This window comes from Oncorhynchus mykiss, chromosome 26 (genome assembly GCF_013265735.2).
Source record: "Oncorhynchus mykiss isolate Arlee chromosome 26, USDA_OmykA_1.1, whole genome shotgun sequence".
Taxonomy (NCBI): domain Eukaryota; kingdom Metazoa; phylum Chordata; class Actinopteri; order Salmoniformes; family Salmonidae; genus Oncorhynchus; species Oncorhynchus mykiss.
Genome location: NC_048590.1, coordinates 44,160,591 through 44,187,490, shown reverse-complemented (window position 1 = coordinate 44,187,490; position 26,900 = coordinate 44,160,591). Strand labels below are relative to the sequence as shown.

The window sequence follows — 26,900 nt, the reverse complement described above, 5'->3', positions numbered from 1 at the left end:
TGAGGCCCATTGTCGTGCCATTCATCTGCCAACATCACCTCATGTTTCAGCATGATAATTGCAAGGAAGCTGAAAATATCCCAGTTCTTCCATAGCCTGCATACTCACCAGACATGTCACCCATTGAGCATGTTTGGGATGCTCTGGATCGACAGCGTGTACCATTTCCCGCCAATATCCAGCAACTTCACACAGCCATTAAAGAGGAGTGGGACAACATTCCACAGGCCACAATCAACAGCCTTATCAACTTTTTTGCGAAGGAGATGTGCCGGGCTGCATGAAGCAAATGGTCACACCAGATACTGACTGGTTTTCTGATCCACACCCCTACCTTTTTCTTTAAGTTGTCTGTGACTATCACATGAGTATCTGTATTCCCAGTCATGTGAAATCCATAGATTAGGACCCAATTCATTTATTTAAATGGATGATTTCCTTATATGAACTGTAACTCTATAAAATCTTTTAAATTGTTGCATGTTGCATTTATATTTTTGTTCAGTATAGTTGCAATGTAGCTAAAAAGTAGTGAGTAGTTGAAAAGTTGCTAATTAGCTAAAATGTTAAAGTTTTCCGTGATGAGATTTGAACTCACAACCTTTGGGTTGCTAGACTTTCGCAAACGTCTAGCAACCCCCAAAAAGGTGTGTGCTCGAATCTCATCACAGAAAACTTTTGTATGTTAGCTATTTAGCAACTACTTACTACTTTTTAGCTAAGTTGCAACTACTTAGCATGTTAGCTAACCCTTCACCTCACCTTAACCCTTTTAGCTAACCCTTCCCCTAACCTTAACCCTTTTAGCTAACCCTTCCCCTCACCTTACCTTAACCTAACTCCTAATCTTAACCTTAACCCTCACCTTAACCCTAACCCTTAGCCTAGCTAATGTTAGCATTTGCCACCTATAAAATGTTAGCCACAACAAATGGGAATTCGTAACATATCTACGTTTATGTAACATATTGTATGCTTTTTCAAAATCATAACATATCATACGAATTGTATTTTGCAACATATCATACAAAATGGGAGATGGACAACTACAAATTAGTACATACCATACGAAATCTTACACATTTTACTAAATGGAGCATCTCGGATTTACATGCAGAATAATACGAAATGCTCTGAGAGCTGGTTGCAAAAGGTGCCATATATGAAGCAAGCAGAACCCTTTTTGGTTCTATACAGAACCTTTTTTCTAAGAGTGTAAACAATCTAGACTATTCGACAAGAGACTTTTGAGTTTCAAAGCTCCATTTCATGGTTTCAACCTCCTCAACCATAGCAGGACAGTTACGAAACTCCCATGTTTGACCTGTAAGCTAATGTACAGACAGGAACAAGAGATGTATGGAGAGAAATAAGAATTGAAAGGAACACATAGAGAAATAAGAATGGAGAGGAACGCATAGAGAAATAAGAATGGAGAGGAATGGAAAGGAACACAGAGAAATAAGAATGGAGAGGAACGCATAGAGAAATAAGAATGGAGAGGAACGCATAGAGAAATAAGAATGGAGAGGAACGCATAGAGAAATAAGAATGGAGAGGAACGCATAGAGAAATAAGAATGGAGAGGAACGCATAGAGAAATAAGAATGGAGAGGAACGCATAGAGAAATAAGAATGGAGAGGAACGCATAGAGAAATAAGAATGGAGAGGAACGCATAGAGAAATAAGAATGGAGAGGAACGCATAGAGAAAGCGATGGTGAGGCACAGCGATAGGATGAAGACCAGAGAGAGAGAGAGAGACAGAGAGAGAGATGGGTGGGTGGGTAGTGAGAAAGAGGGGTGGGCGGGTAGTGAGAAAGAGGGGTGAGTGGGTAGAGAGAAAGAGGGGTGGGCGGGTAGTGGGAAAGAGGGGTGGGCGGATAATGAGAAAGAGGGGTGAGTGGGTAGTGAGAAAGAGGGGTGGGCGGGTAGTGGGAAAGAGGGGTGGTCGGGCAGTGAGAAAGAGGGGTGGGCGGGTAGTGAGAAAGAGGGGTGAGTGGGTAGTGAGAAAGAGGGGTGGGCGGGTAGTGAGAAAGAGGGGTGGAGGAGCAGTGAGAAAGAGGGGTGGGCAGGCAGTGAGAAAGAGGGGTGGGCGGGTAGTGAGAAAGATGGGTGAGTGGGTAGTGGGAAAGAGGGGTGGGTGGGTAGTGAGAAAGAGGGGTGAGTGGGTAGTGAGAAAGAGGGGTGGGCGGGTAGTGAGAAAGAGGGGTGGGCGGGTAGTGAGAAAAATGGGTGGGCGGGTAGTGAGAAAGATGGGTGGGCGGTAGTGAGAAAGATGGGTGGGCGGGTAGTGAGAAAGATGGGTGGGCGGTAGTGAGAAAGATGGGTGGGCGGGTAGTGAGAAAGATGGGTGGGCGGGTAGTGAGAAAGAGGGGTGGGCGGGTAGTGGGAAAGAGGGGTGGGCGGTAGTGAGAAAGAGGGGTGGGCGGGTAGTGAGAAAGAGGGGTGGGTGGGTAGTGAGAAAGATGGGTGGGCGGCAGTGAGAAAGATGGGTGGGTGGGTAGTGAGAAAGAGGGGTGGGCGGTATTGAGAAAGAGGGGTGGGCGGTAGTGAGAAAGAGGGGTGGGCGGGTAGTGAGAAAGAGGGATGGGCGGTAGTGAGAAAGAGGGGTGGGCGGTAGTGAGAAAGAGGGGTGGGCGGGTAGTGAGAAAGAGGGGTGGGCGGTAGTGAGAAAGAGGGGTGGGCGGGTAGTGAGAAAGAGGGGTGAGTGGGTAGTGAGAAAGATGGGTGGGCGGCAGTGAGAAAGATGGGTGGGCGGGTAGTGAGAAAGATGGGTGGGCGGGTAGTGAGAAAGAGGGGTGGGCGGGTAGTGAGAAAGATGGGTGGGCGGGTAGTGAGAAAGATGGGTGGGTGGGTAGTGAGAAAGAGGGGTGGGTGGGTAGTGGGAAAGAGGGGTGGGTGGGTAGTGAGAAAGAGGAGTGGGCGGGTAGTGAGAAAGATGGGTGGGCGGGTAGTGAGAAAGAGGGGTGGGCGGGTAGTGGGAAAGAGGGGTGGGCGGTAGTGAGAAAGAGGGGTGGGCGGGTAGTGAGAAAGAGGAGTGGGTGGGTAGTGAGAAAGATGGGTGGGCGGCAGTGAGAAAGATGGGTGGGTGTGTGTAGAGGGGATTGGGAGGGGAGTAGAGGAAAGAAGAGAAGGGATAAAGGTGTAGGTCATGCGGATATAGGTGGCAAGGATATAGGTAGCAAGGATATAGGTGGCAAGGATATAGGTGGCAAGGCAGACAGAAGAAATTCCAGTGCACCAAACACTCACACAGTATTTCTACTGGCAGCTCATGTTCCCGAGCACCAAGTCACATCACCAGTAGTGTAGGCTATAATATACTTCTGTGCGGAAATCCCACTTTCATGTTTCCATAGCCTAATAAATGCATATTTTAAATACATTTCAAGTTACTGGCCCTGCATCAAAATGCACTTACAACGTAGGCCTACACATTTGCCTCCAATTATCAAATTATTTTATACATTTTTCAGTCCTCCTAGAATAGCGCTAAAGTAGGCTTTGTAGATTGTATCTACAATAGGCCTCCGACAATGGAATGATAGAAATGGCTTAGAAATGGACCGGACCAATGAGTGTGCGGTGGGCGTGTCCTCCTGCCTCTGCTGGTGTAAACAGCGTGTACAGAAAGAAGCGCCAGGCTCGCGCGGAGCGGAGAGGAGATGCGTGTATAAATATCAGAGTGCCTCTTCTCTCCGCTATAGCAGACCTGACACATGACCTAATTGTCCCTGTCACATCTCCAGTGTGTCCTCACCAAGACCGCACTTCCCGAAGGAGTCGACTAGAAAACGGTTGGTTTATTCTACAGGTTGGTGCGTCTCTCGATCTCCGTGGAGTTTATAAGCTAACTACTAAACCTTTTGGGGATTTAAAAACAACTCCAGCTCGCCTCTCTTTTGCTCTTACTCTAGTGTCAAAGCCAAAGCCACCGGTGTATCGGTAGTCTAGCCTGCTAATAGGAATACAACAGACTGCTTTGGGTCGTTGTGGACTGTACGTGCTGCAGATAGGAGCGGCCAGTGCCAGCTGTGGCTGTAAGGACCAGAGGTGTTTGTTTTCAAGGTGCGCCTTTTTGCGGTTCGTTCCAGCTCATCTCCTCCCAGTGCCATTGATCAGTGTCAAAATAAATCGTCCTACAAAATATACATGTATCCCTACATGTAATTAATGCAATTTACACAATGCCATCCTTATAGACTTTGACCGTGCATGACAGCAACAATGGTACGGTATCTGTGCGTTAACAACCGTATCATGTACCAACACGTTTCACCCGGCAAGCAAGCACAACTCGCGCAAGTGGTAGCATTGTTAAAACCACAAATGATATTTATAGGGCTGGTTTATGTATGATGTTGTATAATATGATACTGTGCAGCAAGGGTAGCCTATGTTGTGTATTTTCAAGCGCTCGGTTCGCATGTGCCACTGTATCTTGCGCTCGCTTCTCGTAACGTGCGCGCCCGGTTTCGCTGCCCTAGGGGCATCAAGTGCACAGTCATCAGGTATGTGTTTTTTATATTCTTCCAACAACATTCCGTCATTTTCAACATGTCCATATATTCAAGTTGTATTGCTGATAATAGTTCAGTGTTTTTCAGATTGATGCGCCCATATACGAACCTATAGCTAATCGGTGATTATATTGAACTCAATCAGTATTGGTGAGGTAAGAGCAGCGTTAGTTTAGTTTATACTAGCCTATGTACCCAACAGGTTCCTTCATTATCAGGATATGTATGTGGAATGAGTGATGAGCACGTGACAGTTGAGGTTTGACTGAGGCTGTAAGGGCATATTGATGATGAATGTAAGACTTGCTCAGAATATGACAGAGCTGTTCAATAAGTGAATGGATTTCCTGCTGTAATTGAAGTCTTTAGAGGGCTTAGTGGTCAGGGAATAAGCAGTGTGCATGTTTCTGTGTGTGTGTGTGTGTGTGTGTGTGTGTGTGTGTGTGTGTGTGTGTGTGTCTCTGTCAGATTTAAGAAAGGGGAAAGTTAACCCTGTACTTCCCCTCCTTCTTTCAGTCGCTCTTGTAAAAGATGCATAGCTAGCAGAGATGACAATGATGATGATATCAAATCTCAGGAAAGGAATGACCATGACCGGATTTCAAGGCCATAATTGACAAGATCCCTGCATGAGAGAATGAGAGAGAGACAGAGAGGGAGGGAGGGATGTTTGGAAGCAACAGAAGTCCACATTAGAGCCACAGAACAGGGATTGAAGGAACACCCATTGGAACCATGTAATCAGTCCTGGGAATGTCAAAGCATCTCAGAGAAACAGATACCTGGGTTTGACTGACAGCCAGAGGTTGACAAACTAATTGGTATATTCAGAATGTACTCTAGGTTTCCACACATAACCCATAACCAAGGAGAGGAGAGGAGAGTGAGAGAAGAGGGGAGGGGAGGAGAGAAAGGAAAGAGAATAGGGGAGGAGTGGAGAGAGAAAGAAGAGGGGAGGAAAGGAGAATGGAGAAGAGAAAAGGAGGACAAGAGAGGAGATGAGATGAAAGGAGAAGAGAAGAAAGGACAGATGAAGAGAGGACAGACGATGAGAAGAGAGGAGGAGAAAGGACGGATGAAGAGAAGATAGGAGAGGAGAATAAATCAGGAATACAGCAGGTGAGTGCAACCTTTCCTTGCCTTCTTTTGACTTGCAAATATTACTGTGCATATACATGGCCCAAGGGGCAGGTGTGTGTGTGATGCCCTCTTACCAGGGTCACTCTCGAAGGTATCTGTAGAATGACCAGAATAACACAGACAACCCCATTTCTCATGAAGTGTATAAAATAGGCACTACAGTTTATCATGTCTGTATGGTGGTGGATGTACACATACTGTAGGTGTGGTGGTGGATACACACATAGACTATATATTACGATGAGGGGAGGAGGGAGAGAGAAGGATACAGAGGAAGAGTGGACGAGATGTTTGGAGAGGGAAGTATATATAGAGAGAAAGTAGAGAGGAAGAGAGGTGGAGAGGGATCTAGAAAGAGATTGAGGAGAGCTATACAGAGAGATGTAGAGAGATGGGCCTACAGTCTAATTATTACTCTAACAGCTACTAGTATCACTCCATCTATTTGAGCTTGTTCTGTGGTTTTCTTAGTATAGATATAGAATGACTAGAAAGGACATTCCATTCATGTTGTTGTGGCTCATATTGGCTGCAGCAATCAGAATGCTCAGTGCATTGACTCATATCATATCCTCATCCCTCAGACTCTCATTGCCTTTCTAAATGCTGTTTGCATGCAGCAATGTGTGTGCGTGCGTGTGCTTGCAATGATATGAAGTGGACCATGACAAATCCATTGAATTTCAGGCTGGTGCATTTCAACTTGCGTGCTATTCCGTTTTGTTACATCACTTCCAACTTGTTAGCAGCTCGTCTGTGTTTTTTCTGAGCTGTGTTCAATCTGCTAGGTCTATTTCTATTTCTATGCCGCGTATATTTCAATGTTCATTCTGCTAGGTCTGCAAGGTTCATTCTGCACGTTTTTTATATGTACAGTCTGTCAAGTCCATTTCTATGTTAATTCCGCTAGGTGTATTTCTATGTCCTTTCTGCTAGGTCTCTTTCTATGTCCCTTCTGCTAGGTCTCTTTCTATGTCCCTTATGCTCGGTCTCTTTCTATGTTCCTTCTGCTAGGTCTCTTTCTATGTCCCTTCTGCTAGGTCTCTTTCTATGTCTATTCTGCTGGTTTTGTTTTTATATGTACATTCTGCTAGGTCTGTCTACATACATTCTGCTAGGTCTATTTCCATGTCCATTTTGGTATACATATTTCTATTGTTATTCTGCTAGGTCTATGTCTACAAGAATTATCCTAAGTATATTTCTGTCCATTCTGCTAGATCTATTTCTATGTCAATTCTGCTGGTTTTGTTTTTATATGTACATTCTGCTCGGTCTATGTCTACATAAATTCTGCTAGGTCTATTTCTACTGTGTGGGTGAGTCACTCTCTGAGACAGAGATTCAGGAGTTCTTGGCACGCATATGTTGTGGAACACTGGGGAGCACACACATACACACTGCCATCGTGGACGAGGGAGCGAGCTGCCAGAGGCCACCATTTACTCCAGGAAACCATCAGGGCTCCAGCATAGTTTCAGAGGGGAAAGTAACACAAACACACACACACAACTTCCCTCGCTCATGTGTCTGTACAAGCCTTCTGGCTTGGCGAGTTGCTCTCTGCCTCCTCCTTAGGAAAATACCAGCTCTTCATATTATATTGTACAAGGTGCCAAGCAGAAACCAAATGGCACCCTATTTCCTACATAGTGCACTACTTTTGAACAGGGCCCAATAGGGAATAGGGTGCCATTTAGGATGTATCTTCTAGTAGTTTTGGCCTATCCATCAAGCCCTTAATGGGGTGTGAAGTTGTTCTGAGTGGTTGTTGTCCCGGCTCACCCTGCCAGCCTTGCAGCTAGTTCCCCCTGGCATGTATCTTAGGATTAATCCCAAATGGTACCCTATTCCTACTTTGTGCACTACTTTTGACCAGAGCCCTATGAGTGCTAGTCTAATGGAGTGCAGTATGTAGGGACTAGGGTGTCATTTGGGACGGAGACTGAGGCTAAGGAGTTAATTAATGAAATAAAACAGTGATCGGTCCAAGAAGTGGATAACATGGTGTAAATTGATACCAGGCGTTTCCATGGCTTGGCTTAGCATCTTGCTTTCTCCTCCTCCGCTGGGGGTTATTTTGGTTTGTGTGTGTGTGTGTGTGTGTGTGTGTGTGTGTGTGTGTGTGTGTGTGTGTGTGTGTGTGTGTGTGTGTGTGTGTGTGTGTGTGTGTGTTGACTAGCCCTAATCTGACCCGGCAGACAGGTGGACACTGACAGATCTCTCTGTATGTCTCTGTCTCTCTGTATGTCTCTCTCTGTCTGTTCGTGTCTCTCTGTCTGTATGTGTCTCTCTCTGTCTGTATGTGTCTCTCTCTGTCTGTATACCTCTCTCTCTGTCTGTATGTCTCTGTGTCTGCCTTTTTTCTTTCTTTCTCTCTCTCTGTCTGTATGTCTCTCTGTCTGTATGTCTCTCTGTCTGTATGTCTCTCCGTCTGTTCGTGTCTCTCTGTCTGTATGTGTCTCTCTCTGTCTGTATGTGTCTCTCTGTCTGTATGTGTCTCTCTCTGTCTGTATGTCTCTGTGTCTGCCTTTTTTCTTTCTTTCTCTCTCTCTGTCTGTATGTCTCTCTGTCTGTATGTCTCTCTGTCTATATGTCTCTGTCTGTATGTCTCTGTGTCTGCCTTTTTTCTTTCTTTCTCTCTGTCTGTATGTGTCTCTCTGTCTGTATGTCTTTCTGTCTGTATGTCTCTCTGTCTGTATGTCTCTCTCTCTGTCTGTATGTCTCTCTGTCTGTATGTCTCTCCGTCTGTTCGTGTCTCTCTGTCTGTATGTGTCTCTCTGTCTGTATGTGTCTCTCTCTGTCTGTATGTCTCTCTCTCTGTCTGTATGTCTCTCTGTCTGTATGTCTCTCTGTCTATATGTCTCTGTCTGTATGTCTCTGTGTCTGCCTTTTTTCTTTCTTTCTCTCTCTCTGTCTGTATGTCTCTCTGTCTGTATGTCTCTCTGTCTATATGTCTCTGTCTGTATGTCTCTGTGTCTGCCTTTTTTATTTCTTTCTCTCTGTCTGTATGTGTCTGTCTGTATGTCTCTCTGTCTGTATGTCTCTCTCTCTGTCTGTATGTCTCTCTGTCTGTATGTCTCTCTGTCTGTATGTCTGTCTGTATGTCTCTCTGTCTGTATGTCTCTGTGCCTATTCCTACTTTGTCTCTCTGTCTGTATATCTCTCTATGTGTCTCTCTCTGTCTGTATGTCTCTCTCTGTGTCTGTATGTCTCTCTCTCTCTGTTTGTATATCTCTCTGTCTGTATATCTCTCTGTCTGTATGTCTCTGTGTCTGCCTTTTTTCTGTCACATTGATTTAGCAGTACGCTCAGAAAGACCCTTCCTTACAAGGACACTTTGTAGACACTTGGGACAAAATCCTAACTTTAGGTTCTTGCACGTAACTCAAGGTTTCCATACAAATCTATTGACATCAATGCATACCAGTGGTGGCTGGTGGCACTTTAAATTGGCTCATAGTAATGTCTGGAACGGAATCTATGGAATGGTACCAAACACATGTTACCATTCCATTACACTACATTCCAGCTATTACTATGAGCCATCCTGCCCTCATCAGCCTCCACTAATGCTTATAGTAAGTTATGCACACATCTAAGCACACAGGAGGCTGGTGAGGGGAGGACGGCTTATAATAATGGCTGGAATGGAGTGCTTTCAAACATATGGAATCCATGCGTTTGATATCATTCCATAGATTCCATTCCTCCCCAATGAGCCCATCCTCCCCAATTAAGGTGCCACCAGCCACCTGTGGCATACACATCACAAATGAGGTTTTGGCACATTGTTTGACACAGGACTGTATAGCTACTTTGTACTGTAGTCTGAAAGTGGTTCCACTGTCCAAACATAAATATCCAATTGGAACTGCAATAGTAGAGTAGTAGACTCACACATTATTTAATAAGACTAGTTTGCATAAACATGTATGAATGATTATGTGTCCATATGAAATCCTCACATGGATAAAACATTTAGAATTCAGTTTTAATAGAAAAACAATTCGCCTTCGACTGCGAGCGGCATTCAACAGTTCATTTCCTGTTACCCAAAATGCAAGCCAAGCTATTTAAGGCTCTCCAGTTGGACAGGAACCACATGGATCCTTTTTATCTGGTATTTGTTGTGTGTGTGTGTTTTAAATTTGCTTTTGGTGCATGTCTGTGTGTGTGTGTTTTAAATTTGTTTTTGGTGCATGTCTGTGTGTGTGTGTTTTTTTAAATTTGCTGTGTGTGTGTTTTGGTATCTTAATACAAGCCCTTAGAGGCTTGACACGATAGGCCAAGAATGTTCATGTCTAATCAGGGTGTTCCTCAGCAGCCATTTGACCTGACATGGTTCTGTCAGACAATATATAGACGGCCCACTCTCCATACTGTCTTAACATTATACCACTGACCTCATGTTCATTACGGCTTATCCTCACACACACACACACACACACACACACACACACACACACACACACACACACACACACACACACACACACACACACACACACACACACACACACACACACACACACACACACACACACACACACACAGTTGGGACATCTGGCTGTAAATGCAAGCCTGACTGCTAATTTGCCAAGAGATGTGTTTGGACAGGTTAGCCTTATTATCCTCACACAGGAGGGTGTGTGTGTGTGTGTACATTTGGATGATTTATCACTAAGGGAGCAACAGGGTACATTTGGATGATTTATCACTAAGGGAGCAACAGGGTACATTTGGATGATTTATCACTAAGGGAGCAACAGGGTACATTTGGATGATTTATCACTAAGGGAGCAACAGGGTACATTTGGATGATTTATCATTAAGGGAGCAACAGGGTACATTTTGATGATTTATCACTAAGGGAGCAACAGGGTACATTTGGATGATTTATCACTAAGGGAGCAACAGGGTACATTTGGATGATTTATCACTAAGGGAGCAACAGGGTACATTTGGATGATTTATCACTAAGGGAGCAACAGGGTACATTTGGATGATTTATCATTAAGGGAGCAACAGGGTACATTTGGATGATTTATCACTAAGGGAGCAACAGGGTACATTTGGATGATTTATCATTAAGGGAGCAACAGGGTACATTTGGATGATTTATCATTAAGGGAGCAACAGGGTACATTTGGATGATTTATCATTAAGGGAGCAACAGGGTACATTTGGATGATTTATCATTAAGGGAGCAACAGGGTACATTTGGATGATTTATCATTAAGGGAGAATTGTGCATGGCAAGTGTTAACATTAATAACCTCAGAACAGCCTCAATTCGTCGGGGCTTGGACTCTACAAGGTATTGAAAGCGTTCCACAAGGATGCTGTCCCATGTTGGCTCAAATGCTTCCCAATGTCGTGTCAAGTTGTCTGGATGGCCTTTAGGTGGTGGACCATTCTTGACACACTCAAACTGGTCTGACTGCCACCTACTACCATACCCCATTCAAAGGCACTTAAACCTTTTCACTTGCCCATTCACCCTCTGAATAACACACATACACAATCCATGTCTCAAGGCTTAAAAACCCTTATTTAACCCGTCTCCTCCCCTTCATCTACACTGATTGAAGTGGATTTAACAACTGACATCAATAAGAGATTCCTAGCTTTCAGCAGGTGTTCATAATGTTTAGTCCAGTCAGTGTATATGCCTACTGTCCTCTAGCTTTCAGCAGGTGTTCATAATGTTTTGTCCAGTCAGTGTATATGTCTACTGTCCTCTAGATTTCAGCAGGTGTTCATAATGTTTTGTCCAGTCAGTGTATATGTCTACTGTCCTCTAGCTTTCAGCAGGTGTTCATAATGTTTAGTCCAGTCAGTGTATATGTCTACTGTCCTCTAGCTTTCAGCAGGTGTTCATAATGTTTTGTCCAGTCAGTGTATATGTCTACTGTCCTCTAGCTTTCAGCAGGTGTTCATAATGTTTTGTCCAGTCAGTGTATATGCCTACTGTCCTCTGGGACATGAGAGACAGAATGTTACATATTCCTCAAATAAGGCATAAACCTCTAGAGCAGGGGTATTGAACTCTGACCCTACGATGTCCGGACCCTACTGGGTTTCTGCTCTACCTGATAATTATTGCAGCCACCTGGTGTCGCAGGTTGAAATCAGTCCCTGATTAGGAAGAATGAAAAAGCAGTGGAATTGGCTTCCAGGTCGAGATTTGAATTTGACAGCACTAGTGTGTACGTGTGTGTGTGCGTGTGTGTGTGCGTGTGTGTGTGTGTGTGTGTGTTGTAATGAGTTAGAGGATGCGATACACAGAGCCATATCTCTTGGAAGGAGAGTAATCCTTGTGGAGGATGAGGCAGGGTTGTCAAAGCTGACATCTGTCAGAATAGGAGGGAATAAACTACCTGTCACTACCTAGAGAGGCTGGAGCGATGGAGAGAGGGAGGGGTTGGAAGGGAGAGAGATTGGGTTAGAGAGATGGAGGGAGTAAGAGAGAAGGGGAGATGGAGAGAGGGAGGGGTTGGAAGGGAGAGAGATTGGGTTAGAGAGGTGGGGGGAGTAAGAGAGAAGGGGAGATGGAGAGAGGGAGGGGTTGGAAGGGAGAGAGATTGGAGAAAATAGAAGGATGGTTTGGAGAGCGATTTGGTTTGAAAGAACGGAGAGAAAGATGGGATTGGAGAAAGAGAGAGGGGTGGGGGTTGAGGATAGACAGAAAGAGAGAAGGAGACTATCATATTCCCTTGATGAAAATAGGAAATTGAGAGAGCTGGTAGAATACCAACAAGTTACTGTCACATCCTGGAGGAGAAATAGGACTTTTTGGATCCAGCCCATCACAAATCATAGGAGACTTGATGGATATTCATGTGGTCATCACCAGGTTTTGACTGGTTTCATTTTGGAAAGAAAAACACATGTAACACTTGAATCAATCTAATACAATCAGAGAATCAAGCTCTCAAGGAATATACTGTAAGAGAACAAACATCTAAGTAATGGGGAGAGAAATGTAATGTTATTCATTTTCTAGATTTGTTTTCATACAGGACTGAATTGAATAGACAAACAACCAACATGTGGCTTGTGATTTTCTCTGTGTTTCAGGAAGACTGTGGGAACAAGAGTGGATCCAGCCCGCTTGACTGTGGTGACAAGGTGAGTACACACACACAGATATATACACACACACATACACACACATAAACAAATGCATACACAAATACATACACACACAGATAAAGCTGTGTAAGTGCTCCCCGACAGCTTGCTCCCCAGTATTCTGCAAGGCACAGATTCCATGAGTCGATCCCCAGCACTGCATGTTGTTGTCACAGTGTGTGTGTGTGTGTGTGTGTGTGTGTGTGTCCTCGCCACACCATGTAGTGTAGGGAATAATGGATGTATGAAAGTGAGAGACCTCAGTAGAATGTGACTGCAGGGAGGAATGAACAGAGGGCTGAGTCTTGTCTTTCATCTGCCTGCTACGTGTCAATCTCATCTAGCTGATGGCTGTCGTATGGCACACAGTGTGTGTCTCTCTCTGTCTCTGTCTCTGTCTGTCTCTCTGTCTCTGTCTCTGTCTGTCTGTCTGTCTGTCTGTCTGTCTGTCTGTCTGTCTGTCTGTCTGTCTGTCTGTCTGTCTGTCTGTCTGTCTGTCTGTCTGTCTGTCTGTCTGTCTGTCTGTCTATATCTCTATCCAAGGCCGGTTGCAGATACCATTGTTGGTGCGTGAGTCTGTCTGCCTGTCTGTGTCTCCCCAAGGCTTGTTTCTGATGTTAGCTGGTTGGTTTATCCTAGTAATTCAGCAGTACCAGCCCCAGATTTGTGTCTCGTGTTCTAAATGAATGTAGGAAAGCTGGAGAGGCAGAATTGATGACATATTTTAATTTAGCTCTGCTCGGATGTTGAGGTGATTCTGATGATGCTAACGGCATGTTTAGTGTGTAGTTGTTCACTTCAGCATGTATTACTTATTCAATACTTATATAAGTTAACAAGATCAGTGTGTGTGTGTGTTTTAAGTGAGACCCCAGGGATGTGTATGTCTTCCTGATGTAGTTTCTCCAGTCATGGGAGGTGTGTGTGTGGTTTCAATTTGTTTTAAGTCAGCCCAGTACCCATACAGAGTGTATCCTAGCATGACCTCTTTCTCCCCTACAGGATGTTCCTACTTTCAACCCCACTACTCTGAGGGCTTAGGAGGTGTGTGTGTGTGTGTGTGTGCGCGTGTGTGTGTGTGTGTGTGTGTGTGTGTGTGTGTGTGCGCGCACATATTAGTCTAACAGTGTACAGGATACACATGGTATACATCGTCCAATGAAATGCTTACTTGCAGGTTCCTTCTCCACAATGCAACAACAATAACCAATAATACAATATAAGACTACAAACATAAAGTAAATGGCTCAGTAGAATAGAATAAACATTTTAGTACAAGTATAAAACAGGAAGGAACCATTTCTAGTCCGATATGTACATGTGTTCTGGGCAATGGGGGATTGGAGGGAAGTGTATCAACTGAGCAGGTTAATAACAGTCTGGTAAGCAGCAGTTATAATGTGTGTGTAACATGAGTGTACAAAACATTAGGAACACCTTCCTAATATTGAGTTGATGGGGCATGGACTCTACAAGAGGTCAAAAGCGTTCCACAGGGATGCTGTCCCATGTTGACTCCACTGCTTCCCACAGTTGTGTCAAGTTGGCTGGATGTCCTTTGGGTGGTGAACCATTCTTGATGCACACGGGAAACTGTTTAGCGTGAAAAACCCGTTTGTGACACACTCAAACTGGTGCGCCTGGCACCTACTACCATACACCGTTCAAAGGCACTTAGATATTTTGTCTTGCCCATTCACCCTCTGAATGGCACACATAGACAATCCATCTCTCAATTGTCCCAAGGGAGGGGGGGGGGGGGGGGGGGTCCTTGATGATGCTGCAGGACTTCCTCAGGCATTGTTTCAAGTAGATGTCCTGGATGGGTGGGAGCATGGTCCCAGTGTGTGTGTGTGTGAGAGAGCATGTGTGTACGAGCATGTGGTTGTGTGTGTGTGTGTACATTTCAAGTTCCCCAGCACCCAGAGGGCTATGAGATGGGAGAACCCATCCCTCCCAATACACAAGCATGAATATAGATAGAATTGAAAAGGGAAGAAAGAGCAAGAGAAGAAAATGGAAGAAGAAAGATGTTATTTGCCTGATATCTCATACCAACCGGGGAGTTCATTCCAGAAGTTCAATGTGTTTCAGTGATACATTTTCATAAACACTCATTTAACATGTATTTATGTCTGTCCTAGAGCTAAGCTATTGCCACTGAGGAAGGGATTTAGTTTTCTACTAAATGGTAGGTACTGTAGACGTCTTCCTCTTCACCCACTCTCCATAGAATCATTTTCACACTAACCGTGGTTGAGAGCAGTAATGCAGCTGTAGCAGACGGACCTGACTTGAGTTGTTTTTATTGCTTCGTAGCTCTCCTCTCCGCCTCCCTCAGTTTCTAAGAGCGCCTTTGTGTATTTTCAATAGGCACCTTCAATTGGAAGCTTGAAAGAGCTTGAATCACTATGTTTGGTCTAGAATCTGCAGCGATGATACTTTATGACGTGTGATGTTTTCTGTGACTGTGTGTGTGTCTGTTGTAAAAGGGTGTGGGTGTGTGCTGTGGTATGTAAGAGAACAATGAGCAACAAGTTTAGTGAATGAAAACATCTTGTTGTTTTTAAATGAAGCCCCAGTCCTTTGGACTGTTTCTGTTTGGTTAAATAGAATTCCACAGCCTCTCACTACAGATCCACTTTATGTTATGTTGTGTTTTGTGCTGCGACATGTTGTGTTGCATTCTGTTGTGTTGCGTTGTGTTGCTTTGTGTTGTGTTGCTTTGTGTTGCTTTGTGTTGTGTTGCATTGCAATATTTTTGTAGTGTAGTATTGCTTTCTGTTGTGTTGGGTTGTGTTGCATTGTGTTGTGTTGCTTTGTGTTGGTTTGTGTTGTGTTGCATTGTGTTGTGTTGCTTTGTGTTGTGTTGTGTTGCTTTGTTGCATTACAATATGCTTTGTAGTGTAGTATTGCGTTCTGTTGTGTTGCTTTGTGTTGCTTTGTGTTGCTTTGTGTTGTGTTGCATTGTGTTGTGTTGCTTTGTGTTGCTTTGTGTTGCTTTGTGTTGTGTTGCTTTGTGTTGTGTTGCTTTGTGTTGCTTTGTGTTGTGTTGCATTGCAATATTTTTGTAGTGTAATATTGCTTTCTGTTGTGTTGGTTTGTGTTGTGTTGCATTGTGTTGTGTTGCTTTGTGTTGCATTGTGTTGTGTTGCATTGTGTTGTGTTGCATTGTGTTGTGTTGCTTTGTGTTGTGTTGTGTTGCTTTGTGTTGTGTTGCTTTGTGTTGCTTTGTGTTGTGTTGCTTTGTGTTGTGTTGCTTTGTGTTGTGTTGCATTGCAATATTTTTGTAGTGTAGTAATGCTTTCTGTTGTGTTGGGTTGTGTTGCATTGTGTTGTGTTGCTTTGTGTTGGTTTGTGTTGTGTTGCATTGTGTTGTGTTGCTTTGTGTTGTGTTGTGTTGCTTTGTTGCATTACAATATGCTTTGTAGTGTAGTATTGCGTTCTGTTGTGTTGCTTTGTGTTGCTTTGTGTTGCTTTGTGTTGTGTTGCATTGTGTTGTGTTGCTTTGTGTTGCTTTGTGTTGCTTTGTGTTGTGTTGCTTTGTGTTGTGTTGCTTTGTGTTGCTTTGTGTTGTGTTGCATTGCAATATTTTTGTAGTGTAATATTGCTTTCTGTTGTGTTGGTTTGTGTTGTGTTGCATTGTGTTGTGTTGCTTTGTGTTGCATTGTGTTGTGTTGCATTGTGTTGTGTTGCATTGTGTTGTGTTGCTTTGTGTTGTGTTGTGTTGCTTTGTGTTGTGTTGCTTTGTGTTGCTTTGTGTTGTGTTGCTTTGTGTTGTGTTGCATTGTGTTGTGTTGCTTTGTGTTGCATTGCAATATGTTTTGTAGTGTAGTATTGCTTTCTGTTGTGTTGCGTTGTGTTGTGTTGCGTTGTGTTGCGTTGTGTTGTGTTGTGCTGCTTTGTTTTGCTTTGTGTTGTGTTGCATTGTGTTGTGTTGTGTTGCGTTGCATTGTGTTGTGTTGCTTTGTGTTGTATTGCGTTGTGTTGCATTGTGTTGCGTTGCATTGTGTTGTGTTGCTTTGTGTTGTATTGCATTGTGTTGTGTTGCTTTGTTTTGCTTTGTGTTGTGTTGCATTGTGTTGTGTTGCTTTGTGTTGTATTGCTTTGAGTTGTGTTGTGTTGTGTTGTGTTGCATTGTGTTGTGTTGCATTGTGTTGTGTTGTGTTGCATTGTGTTGCGTTGTGTTGCGTTGTGTTGCGTTGTGTTGTGTTGTGTTGCTTTGTGTTGTGTTGCATTGTGTTGTGTTGCTTTGTGTTGTGTTGCTTTGCGTTGTGTTGTGTTGCTTTGCGTTGTGTTGTGTTGCTTTCTGTTGTGTTGCTTTGTGTTGTGTTGCTTTGTGTTGTGTTGCGTTGTTTTGCTTTGTGTTGTGTTGCATTGTGTTGTGTTGCATTGTGTTGTGTTGCTTTGTGTTGTATTGCTTTGAGTTGTGTTGTGTTGTGTTGTGTTGCATTGTGTTGTGTTGCATTGTGTTGTGTTGCATTGTGTTGTGTTGTGTTGCATTGTGTTGCGTTGTGTTGTGTTGTGTTGCGTTGTGTTGCGTTGTGTTGCTTTGTGTTGTGTTGCATTGTGTTGTGTTGCATTGTGTTGTGTTGCTTTGTGTTGTGTTGCTTTGCTTTGTGTTGTGTTGCATTGTGTTGTGTTGCTTTGTGTTGTATTGCTTTGAGTTGTGTTGTTGTGTTGTGTTGTGTTGCATTGTGTTGTGTTGCATTGTGTTGTGTTGCATTGTGTTGTGTTGCATTGTGTTGTGTTGCATTGTGTTGTGTTGCATTGTGTTGTGTTGCATTGTGTTGTGTTGCATTGTGTTGTGTTGTGTTGCATTGTGTTGTGTTGCATTGTGTTGTGTTGCGTTGTGTTGCTTTGTGTTGTGTTGCATTGTGTTGTGTTGCATTGTGTTGTGTTGTGTTGCTTTGTGTTGTGTTGCTTTGCGTTGTGTTGTGTTGCTTTCTGTTGTGTTGCTTTGTGTTGTGTTGCATTGCAATAGATTGTTTATATTGCAGATGTTGAGAGCACAGGAGCTGTGTACAGACAGATGTGTTTGTTAACTCAGGCAAGAGGATGTTACATACACACAGTGAGAATGGCTACAGCCATATCCATCCTGGACAGACACAGACAAGACAGACAGACAGAGACAGATCTCCAGGTCTGTCCATTCTCTCTGATTTTCCACGGCTCGTCTTAAAGATCATGGGGACAAATCCAGTCTGTGTTGGGCTACCCATCATAATTCTAGATCATCCCAAATAGGGACAAATCCAGTCTGTGTTGGGCTACCCATCTTAATTATAGATCATCCCAACTAGGGACAAATCCAGTCTGTGTTGGGCTACCCATCTTAATTATAGATCATCCCAACTAGGGACAAATCCAGTCTGTGTTGGGCTACCCATCTTAATTATAGATCATCCCAACTAGGGACAAATCCAGTCTGTGTTGGGCTACCCATCTTAATTATAGATCATCCCAACTAGGGACAAATCCCAAGATGATACTATTATTGCTTTGCATCCATCATTAGTTTCTTAATTTGTTTAATTTGTTCATTCATTTAGTAATTCATTTATCGATCCATCCATCCATTTATTTAGACAATAATTGATTAGTTCATTGATCAGGACTCTTTCTGCACCTGAGCAACCTCCTGTTGATGGCTGCTTTGTCACTCCAGGTTGTGTTGTGTGTGTGTGTGTGTGTGTGTGTATGTGTGTGTGTGTGTACTTTACGGTGTGTTGATGTACAGTGTCTGTGTGTGTATTTTACCTCTCTGTGGATTCCAATGGTTGAGTAATGAGTTGTAAATGAAAACACAGTTAGCTAGCTAGGTGTTTACTTTATTGTGTTAATGGAGGCTAGGTTAGCCCCCCCTCTCTCACACACACACACACACATTGACTGTTGTTTAGCACTGCCTAGTCTTCATTTGCTGTCACACTCTCAGGCAGGCTGAGTACCTTTCAGTGAGCAATAAAAGCATGCAGTGTCAAAACGAATAGAAAACAAGCTCCATGTGTGAGAGAGAGGGTGTGTGCCTCTGTGCTCTCAGATGTACAGTACGTGTGGGTGTTGTGTTATATGTATATGCTAACCATAATCAGCACCACAGAGATACACTCTTCCTTCTGGATGCTATTGCAGACAGAGTGAAAGCCCAGATCCAGGATCAGCTTCCCCTCCCCCAATCCTAACCTTAACCATTAGTGGGGAAAATGCCGAACTGACACAAGATCAGCATCTAGGGGCAATGTTACCCTGCTCCTATCATTGTCCCCGCTGATGTCCGTTACACTGATAGGCCAATCTCTGACCAATCACCCTGTGTTTTGGGTAGGAGTGATGTCATCCTGAGAAATTGAGGTGGGTAAGTCCTGTTTTGTCTTTCTCATCTGGTGGCCCTCAAACGGACACACACACGCACACACTGACACACACAGACATACATACACGGACACACACAGACACACACAGACACACACACACTGATACACGCACGCACACACAAGCTGTCCTCAAAGATGGTGTTTTAATGTGCCAGCTACAAAGGGCATACTTAAACTCACATGCTATATAATTATAGAACTGAATAAAAACTCTAAGTCTTCAGTCATCTCAGAGGTTCGTGACTCTAGAGGTCTGGCCTGCAGAGGCTATTTAAAAGGACACACACTGACACAGACTGGAGCCATATTCCAAAGAGAGGGGAAAGGGAAAATCTGGAGAAGCAGTGGAACAATAAGATCTGATGCATCACAATAATGGAGTCCATATGTTTCTGGTATTAAAACTGACTGGCATGTCAACCATGTGGAGGCTGGGTAGAGAGGACTGGCTGATGCCAACCATGTGAAGGCTGGGTAGAGAGGACTGGCTGATGCCAACCATGTGTAGGCTGGGTAGAGAGGACTGGCTGATGTCAACCATGTGGAGGCTGGGTAGAGAGGACTGGCTGATGCCAACCATGTGGAGGCTGGGTAGAGAGGACTGGCTGATGCCAACCATGTGTAGGCTGGGTAGAGAGGACTGGCTGATGTCAACCATGTGGAGGTTGGGTAGAGAGGACTGGCTGATGTCAACCATGTGGAGGCTGGGTAGAGAACACTGTAGAACACTGGCAGGTTGATCAAGACGGTGTGTGTGTGTGTGTGTGTGAGAGTGTAAGCAGTTGTTCAGTTGATGGTGTGTAACTCATCAGTGTCTTACTTCATGGGCTTCTGTGTAGAATGAGAAACAGACAAACCTTCAGTGAAACTATCAATCAACCCGTCAGTTGATTTCTGGAAACAGTTAAACCCTCCAGCCCACAGCTGTATGAGATGGACTTTGTAGTCTGTTTTGTTGTTGTGAGTATCATATCGTATTCTGGGCTGTCACGAAGGCACCTTATTCCCTCTATAGGCTAGTGCACGTCTTTTGACCAGAGCCTATAGGGCTTTTCAGAGAGCAGCGTGTCAGAGAGCAGCGTGTCAGAGAGCAGCGTGTCAGAGAGCAGCGTGTCAGAGAGCAGCGTGTCAGAGAGTAGCGTGTCAGAGAGCAGCGTGTCAGAGAGTAGCGTGTCAGAGAGTAGCGTGTCAGAGAGCAGCGTGTCAGAGAGCAGCGTGTCAGAGAGCAGCGTGTCAGAGAGTAGCGTGTCAGAGAGCAGCGTGTCAGAGAGCAGCGTGTCAGAGAGCAGCGTGTCAGAGAGTAGCGTGTCAGAGAGTAGCGTGTCAGAGAGTAGCGTGTCAGAGAGTAGCGTGTCAGAGAGTAGCGTGTCAGAGAGTAGCGTGTCAGAGAGCAGCGTGTCAGAGAGCAGCGTGTCAGAGAGCAGCGTGTCAGAGAGCAGCGTGTCAGAGAGCAGCGTGTCAGAGAGTAGCGTGTCAGAGAGCAGCGTGTCAGAGAGTAGCGTGTCAGAGAGCAGCGTGTCAGAGAGCAGCGTGTCAGAGAGCAGCGTGTCAGAGAGCAGCGTGTCAGAGAGCAGCGTGTCAGAGAGCAGCGTGTCAGAGAGTAGCGTGTCAGAGAGTAGCGTGTCAGAGAGCAGCGTGTCAGAGAGCAGCGTGTCAGAGAGCAGCGTGTCAGAGAGTAGCGTGTCAGAGAGCAGCGTGTCAGAGAGTAGCGTGTCAGAGAGTAGCGTGTCAGAGAGCAGCGTGTCAGAGAGCAGCGTGTCAGAGAGCAGCGTGTCAGAGAGCAGCGTGTCAGAGAGCAGCGTGTCAGAGAGTAGCGTGTCAGAGAGTAGCGTGTCAGAGAGCAGCGTGTCAGAGAGCAGCGTGTCAGAGAGCAGCGTGTCAGAGAGCAGCGTGTCAGAGAGTAGCGTGTCAGAGAGTAGCGTGTCAGAGAGTAGCGTGTCAGAGAGCAGCGTGTCAGAGAGCAGCGTGTCAGAGAGCAGCGTGTCAGAGAGTAGCGTGTCAGAGAGTAGCGTGTCAGAGAGCAGCGTGTCAGAGAGTAGCGTGTCAGAGAGTAGCGTGTCAGAGAGCAGCGTGTCAGAGAGCAGCGTGTCAGAGAGCAGCGTGTCAGAGAGCCTCACCAACATAAGTAAACATACTTTAAAGTACTACTTAAGTAGTTTTTTGGGTATCTGTACTTTACTATTTATATTTTTGACAACTTTTACTTTTACTTCACTACATTCCTAAAGAAAATAATGTACTTTTTTACTCCATACATGTACTTTTTACACCTGACAACCAAAGTGCATTTTAAATTCTTTAGCAGAACAGGAAAATGGTCCAATTCACAGACTTATCAAAAGATCATCCCTTATCATCCCTACTGCCTCTGATCAGTTCCCATGGCTATCTGTAAATGATGTCTGAGTGTTGGAGTGTTCCCCTGGCTATCTGTAAATGATGTCTGAGTGTTGGAGTGTTCCCCTGGCTATCTGTAAATGATGTCTGAGTGTTGGAGTCTTCCCCTGGCTATCTGTAAATGATGTCTGAGTGTTGGAGTCTTCCCCTGGCTATCTGTAAATGATGTCTGAGTGTTGGAGTCTTCCCCTGGCTATCTGTAAATGATGTCTGAGTGTTGGAGTCTTCCCCTGGCTATCTGTAAATGATGTCTGAGTGTTGGAGTCTTCCCCTGGCTATCTGTAAATGATGTCTGAGTGTTGGAGTCTTCCCCTGGCTATCTGTAAATGATGTCTGAGTGTTGGAGTCTTCCCCTGGCTATCTGTAAATGATGTCTGAGTGTTGGAGTCTTCCCCTGGCTATCTGTAAATGATGCCTGAGTGTTGGAGTCTTCCCCTGGCTATCTGTAAATGATGTCTGAGTGTTGGAGTGTTCCCCTGGCTATCTGTAAATGATGTCTGAGTGTTGGAGTGTTCCCCTGGCTATCTGTAAATGATGTCTGAGTGTTGGAGTGTTCCCCTGGCTATCTGTAAATGATGTCTGAGTGTTGGAGTCTTCCCCTGGCTATCTGTAAATTATGTCTGAGTGTTGGAGTCTTCCCCTGGCTATCTGTAAATGATGTCTCAGTGTTGGAGTCTTCCCCTGGCTATCTGTAAATTATGTCTGAGTGTTGGAGTCTTCCCCTGGCTATCTGTAAATGATGTCTGAGTGTTGGAGTCTTCCCCTGGCTATCTGTAAATGATGTCTGAGTGTTGGAGTCTTCCCCTGGCTATCTGTAAATGATGTCTGAGTGTTGGAGTGTTCCCCTGGCTATCTGTAAATGACGTCTGAGTGTTGGAGTGTTCCCCTGGTTATCTGTAAATGATGTCTGAGTGTTAGTGTTCCCCTGGCTATCTGTAAATAATGTCTGAGTGTTGGAGTGTGCCCCTGGCTATCTGTAAATGATGTCTGAGTGTTGGAGTGTTCCCCTGGCTATCTGTAAATGATGTCTGAGTGTTGGAGTGTTCCCCTGGCTATCTGTAAATGATGTCTGAGTGTTGGAGTGTTCCCCTGGCTATCTGTAAATAATGTCTGAGTGTTGGAGTGTGCCCCTGGCTATCTGTAAATGATGTCTGAGTGTTGGAGTGTTCCCCTGGCTATCTGTAAATGATGTCTGAGTGTTGGAGTGTTCCCCTGGCTATCTGTAAATGATGTCTGAGTGTTGGAGTCTTCCCCTGGCTATCTGTAAATGATGTCTGAGTGTTGGAGTGTTCCCCTGGCTATCTGTAAATTATGTCTGAGTGTTGGAATCTTCCCCTGGCTATCTGTAAATGATGTCTGAGTGTTGGAGTCTTCCCCTGGCTATCTGTAAATAATGTCTGAGTGTTGGAGTGTTCCCCTGGCTATCTGTAAATAATGTCTGAGTGTTGGAGTGTGCCCCTGGCTATCTGTAAATGATGTCTGAGTGTTGGAGTGTTCCCCTGGCTATCTGTAAATGATGTCTGAGTGTTGGAGTCTTCCCCTGGCTATCTGTAAATGATGTCTAAGTGTTGGAGTGTTCCCCTGGCTATCTGTAAATGATGTCTGAGTGTTGGAGTGTTCCCCTGGCTATCTGTAAATAATGTCTGAGTGTTGGAGTGTGCCCCTGGCTATCTGTAAATGATGTCTGAGTGTTGGAGTGTTCCCCTGGCTATCTGTAAATTATGTCTGAGTGTTGGAGTCTTCCCCTGGCTATCTGTAAATGATGTCTGAGTGGCAAAAAAAACAAGAAAATGGTACCATCTGATTTACTTTATGTAAAGAATTTGAAATGATTTATACTTTTACTTTATTGTAGCAATTCTATTTAATTTATATACCCAAGTATATTTGCAACTAAATACTTTTAGACTTTTACTAAAGTAGTATTTTACTGGATGACTTTCACTTTTACTTGAGTCATTTTCTATTAAGGTATCTTTACTTTTACTCAAGTATGACAGCCTGAGCCTATTTACAGAGAGACAAATGGACACCCACACACACACGCACACACACACGTACACACACGCCTACACACACTGATTCAACCCCCCCTTTCTCTCTCATCCCCCGCTCTATCTGTGCTACCCCCCTATCTCCCCCTCTCTCTCCATCTCTCCCTGCTCTCTTTCTCACTCCTTCTCTCCCTCTCTCTCTCTTCCCCTCTCTCTCTCGCTCTCTCTCGTTCCATCTCTCTCTCGCTCCCTCTCTCTCCCTCTCTCTCCCTCTCTCTCTCTCTCTCTCTCTCTCTCCTCACTCCATCTCTCCCCCTCTCTCTCTTCCCCTCTCTCTCGCTCTCTCATTCCATCTCTCCCTCTCCTCACTCTATCTCCCTCTCTCTCATTAAAGCTGCTTTTCTTTTGATTCAGGGATTTACACTATTTCTACTGTCACCTTGTCTGCGTCCCAAATGCCACCCTAGTCCTTACAATGTGCACTACTTTTGACAAGGGCTCATAGGGCTCTAGTCAAATGTAGTGGACTATACAGTATAGGGAATAGGGTGCCATTCAAGACGCAGCCCTTGTCTCAGGGTTAAGATGAGAAGCTACAGCTGAGGGGAGAGTAACCTATTATACACAGCTTGGCATTTCAGATTCATTTCTTTCTTTATATTTTGGGGGGTGAGAATACGTAATACCATCTGTGTATTCCGATGGGATACGCAGACATGGATTGCGTCCCAAATGGCACCCTATGGGTCCTGGTCAAAAGTAGTGCACTATATAGGGAATAGGGTGCCAGTTGGGCTGCAGACCCAGAATAGGTGACATGAATTAGGCAAATGAGGGGTTTCTTTAGTGACTAAAGCAGCTATGGGGATGAAAAGGCTACAAGGCTGGAAGGTTAGCAGTAAGAACAGACTTCTGCCACCTGAACATAATGTTGATTCACATTTACCTTTCATTCAAATCAGAGCCAGGGAGAGGGTAGCTTACAAGGTGTCCTTGGTGTGTGTGTGTTCTACCATTGGCTAGGTGCAGGCAGTTTATTGTGTTTGTTTGTCCAGGCTTTTATGCCTGGTAGCGGTGGTTGTTATGCTGGTGAGTTACACAGTAGTCCTGATGCTGTGCTGTTACCATGGGGATTCTACAACCCACAGTAGTCCTGATGCTGTGCTGTTACCATGGGGATTCTACAACCCACAGTAGTCCTGATGTTGTACTGTTACCATGAGGCTTCTACAACCCACAGTAGTCCTGATGCTGTACTGTTACCATGGGGCTTCTACAACCCACAGTAGTCCTGATGATGTACTCTTACCATGGGGCTTCTACAACCCACAGTAGTCCTGATGCTGTACTCTTACCATGGTGCTTCTACAACCCACAGTAGTCCTGATGCTGTACTGTTACCATGAGGCTTCTACAACCCACAGTAGTCCTGATGCTGTACTGTTACCATGGGGCTTCTACAACCCACAGTAGTCCTGATGCTGTACTCTTACCATGGTGCTTCTACAACCCCCAGTACATCTCTCCATGTTCCCCCTCAAATGGGGCTTCTACAGCCCACAGCACTTATTTATTTATTTTATTTAACTAGGCAAGTCAGTTAAGAACAAATTCTTGTTTACAATGACGCCTACCCCGGACGACGCTGGGCCAATTGTGCACTGCCCTATGGGACTCCCAATCATGGCCGGATGTGATTCAGCCTGGATTTGAACCAGGGACTGTAGTGTCGCCTCTTGCACTGAGATGCATCGCCTTAGACCCATGAGTCACTTGGGCTCCCGAACTTCTCTCCACAGATGTTTCTCTTCTCCGTTTCTCCAGCCCTCTAATTTCATCTCTCATTTAAATTGCGTTATTGGCATGATGTAACAATGTACATATTGCCAAAGCATACTTTGTCACTGGACAATCAGTAGCAACAATAATCAAGGGTAAAAATAACCATACAATGGACAGTAACAATAACATAGAGGACATGTGCAGGTTGGTTGGTCTGTTAGACACTGTCCCTCATCTTATGGCAGGCAGCAATGTAGTGCGCTGCCAACCCACATCTCTCTGAGTCTTCCCCCAACAGGACAAGTAGCCTATTCTCATCAGAGAGGTCTTTGAAACCTTCAATAAGGGTTTCAAATTTGGGAAAGGACACTTAATTCCTTAATATTTTTTACATTTAGTCAGGAAATGCAGATCTGTCTTGGGTTCTGCTGTGGTGCAGTGGTTGCACAGCCTTTCCTCTACAGGGAGCCAGGTTGTCCTGTGTCTACCTTCTCAATGGCAACGCTGTGCTCACTGAGCATGTGCCTTGTCAAGGTTTTGATCTCTTTCTCTCTCTGTCTTCAGGGGTTTGGCTGGGTGGAGGTCACTGTATGTGCTAACCCAGCATGTTATGGCACCAGGATGGCTTTTGTGTGAATTGTTGGGGCCTGCCTGTGTGTGTGTGCATGCTATCCTCTTTAAATCAGCTCTACCGTGTGTGTGTGTGCATGCTATCCTCTTTAAATCAGCTCTACCATGTGTGTGTGTGCATGCTATCCTCTTTAAATCAGCTCTACCGTGTGTGTGTGTGTGTGTGTGTGTGTGTGTGTGTGTGTGTGTGTGTGTGTGTGCATGCTATCCTCTTTAAATCAGCTCTACTGTGTGTGTGTGTATGCATGCTATCCTCTTTAAATCAGCTCTACCGTGTGTGTATGCATGCTATCCTCTTTAAATCAGCTCTACTGTGTGTGTGTGTGCATGCTATCCTCTTTAAATCAGCTCTACCGTGTGTGTGTGTGTGTGCATGCTATCCTCTTTAAATCAGCTCTACAGTGTGTGTGTGCATGCTATCCTCTTTAAATCAGCTCTACCATGTGTGTGTGTGTGTGCATGCTATCCTCTTTAAATCAGCTCTACCATGTGTGTGTGTGCATGCTATCCTCTTTAAATCAGCTCTACCGTGTGTGTGCATGCTATCCTCTTTAAATCAGCTCTACCATGTGTGTGTGTGTGCATGCTATCCTCTTTAAATCAGCTCTACCGTGTGTGTGTGTGTGCTCAGTGTGTGCTGAGGGTAGCAGAACTAACGTTGACCCCTAGGTCAAGTCAACATTTCCTCTGACAGACACAGATATTGTGTGTGTGTGACATACAGAGTAGAATAGTATGTGTAGGAGCACACTGATCCACCAACAGGCTAGATGGACTATGTTTCTATGTACATTGACATATCTTTAATCATGCTAAATAATGCTGTGATAGCTGACAGCTGTTATGAAGCATGCTATTTTGTCATATTAATGAATGTTTATGTTGCATAATGGTTGATGTGTTTTTTTCCTGTTGAG

At 44.6% G+C, this 26,900-nt stretch overlaps 1 protein-coding gene across 7 annotated transcripts in view; it reads left to right on the top strand.

The window, feature by feature from the left end:
- Positions 1–3,642: 3,642 nt before the first annotated feature.
- LOC110526709 (cell migration inducing hyaluronidase 1) overlaps positions 3,643–26,900 on the top strand; it is a 166,826-nt gene continuing 143,568 nt past the window's right edge. The window contains exons 1-3 of one of the 7 annotated variants that reach the window (XM_036963444.1): positions 3,643–3,817; positions 5,040–5,642; positions 12,747–12,797. The gene's annotated coding sequence lies outside the window, so the exon portion shown is untranslated. Of the gene's footprint in view, positions 3,818–3,920; positions 4,072–5,039; positions 5,643–12,746; positions 12,798–26,900 lie in introns of all 7 variants that reach the window. The other 6 variants (XM_036963446.1, XM_036963445.1, XM_036963449.1 and 3 more) reach the window with 6 other exon arrangements.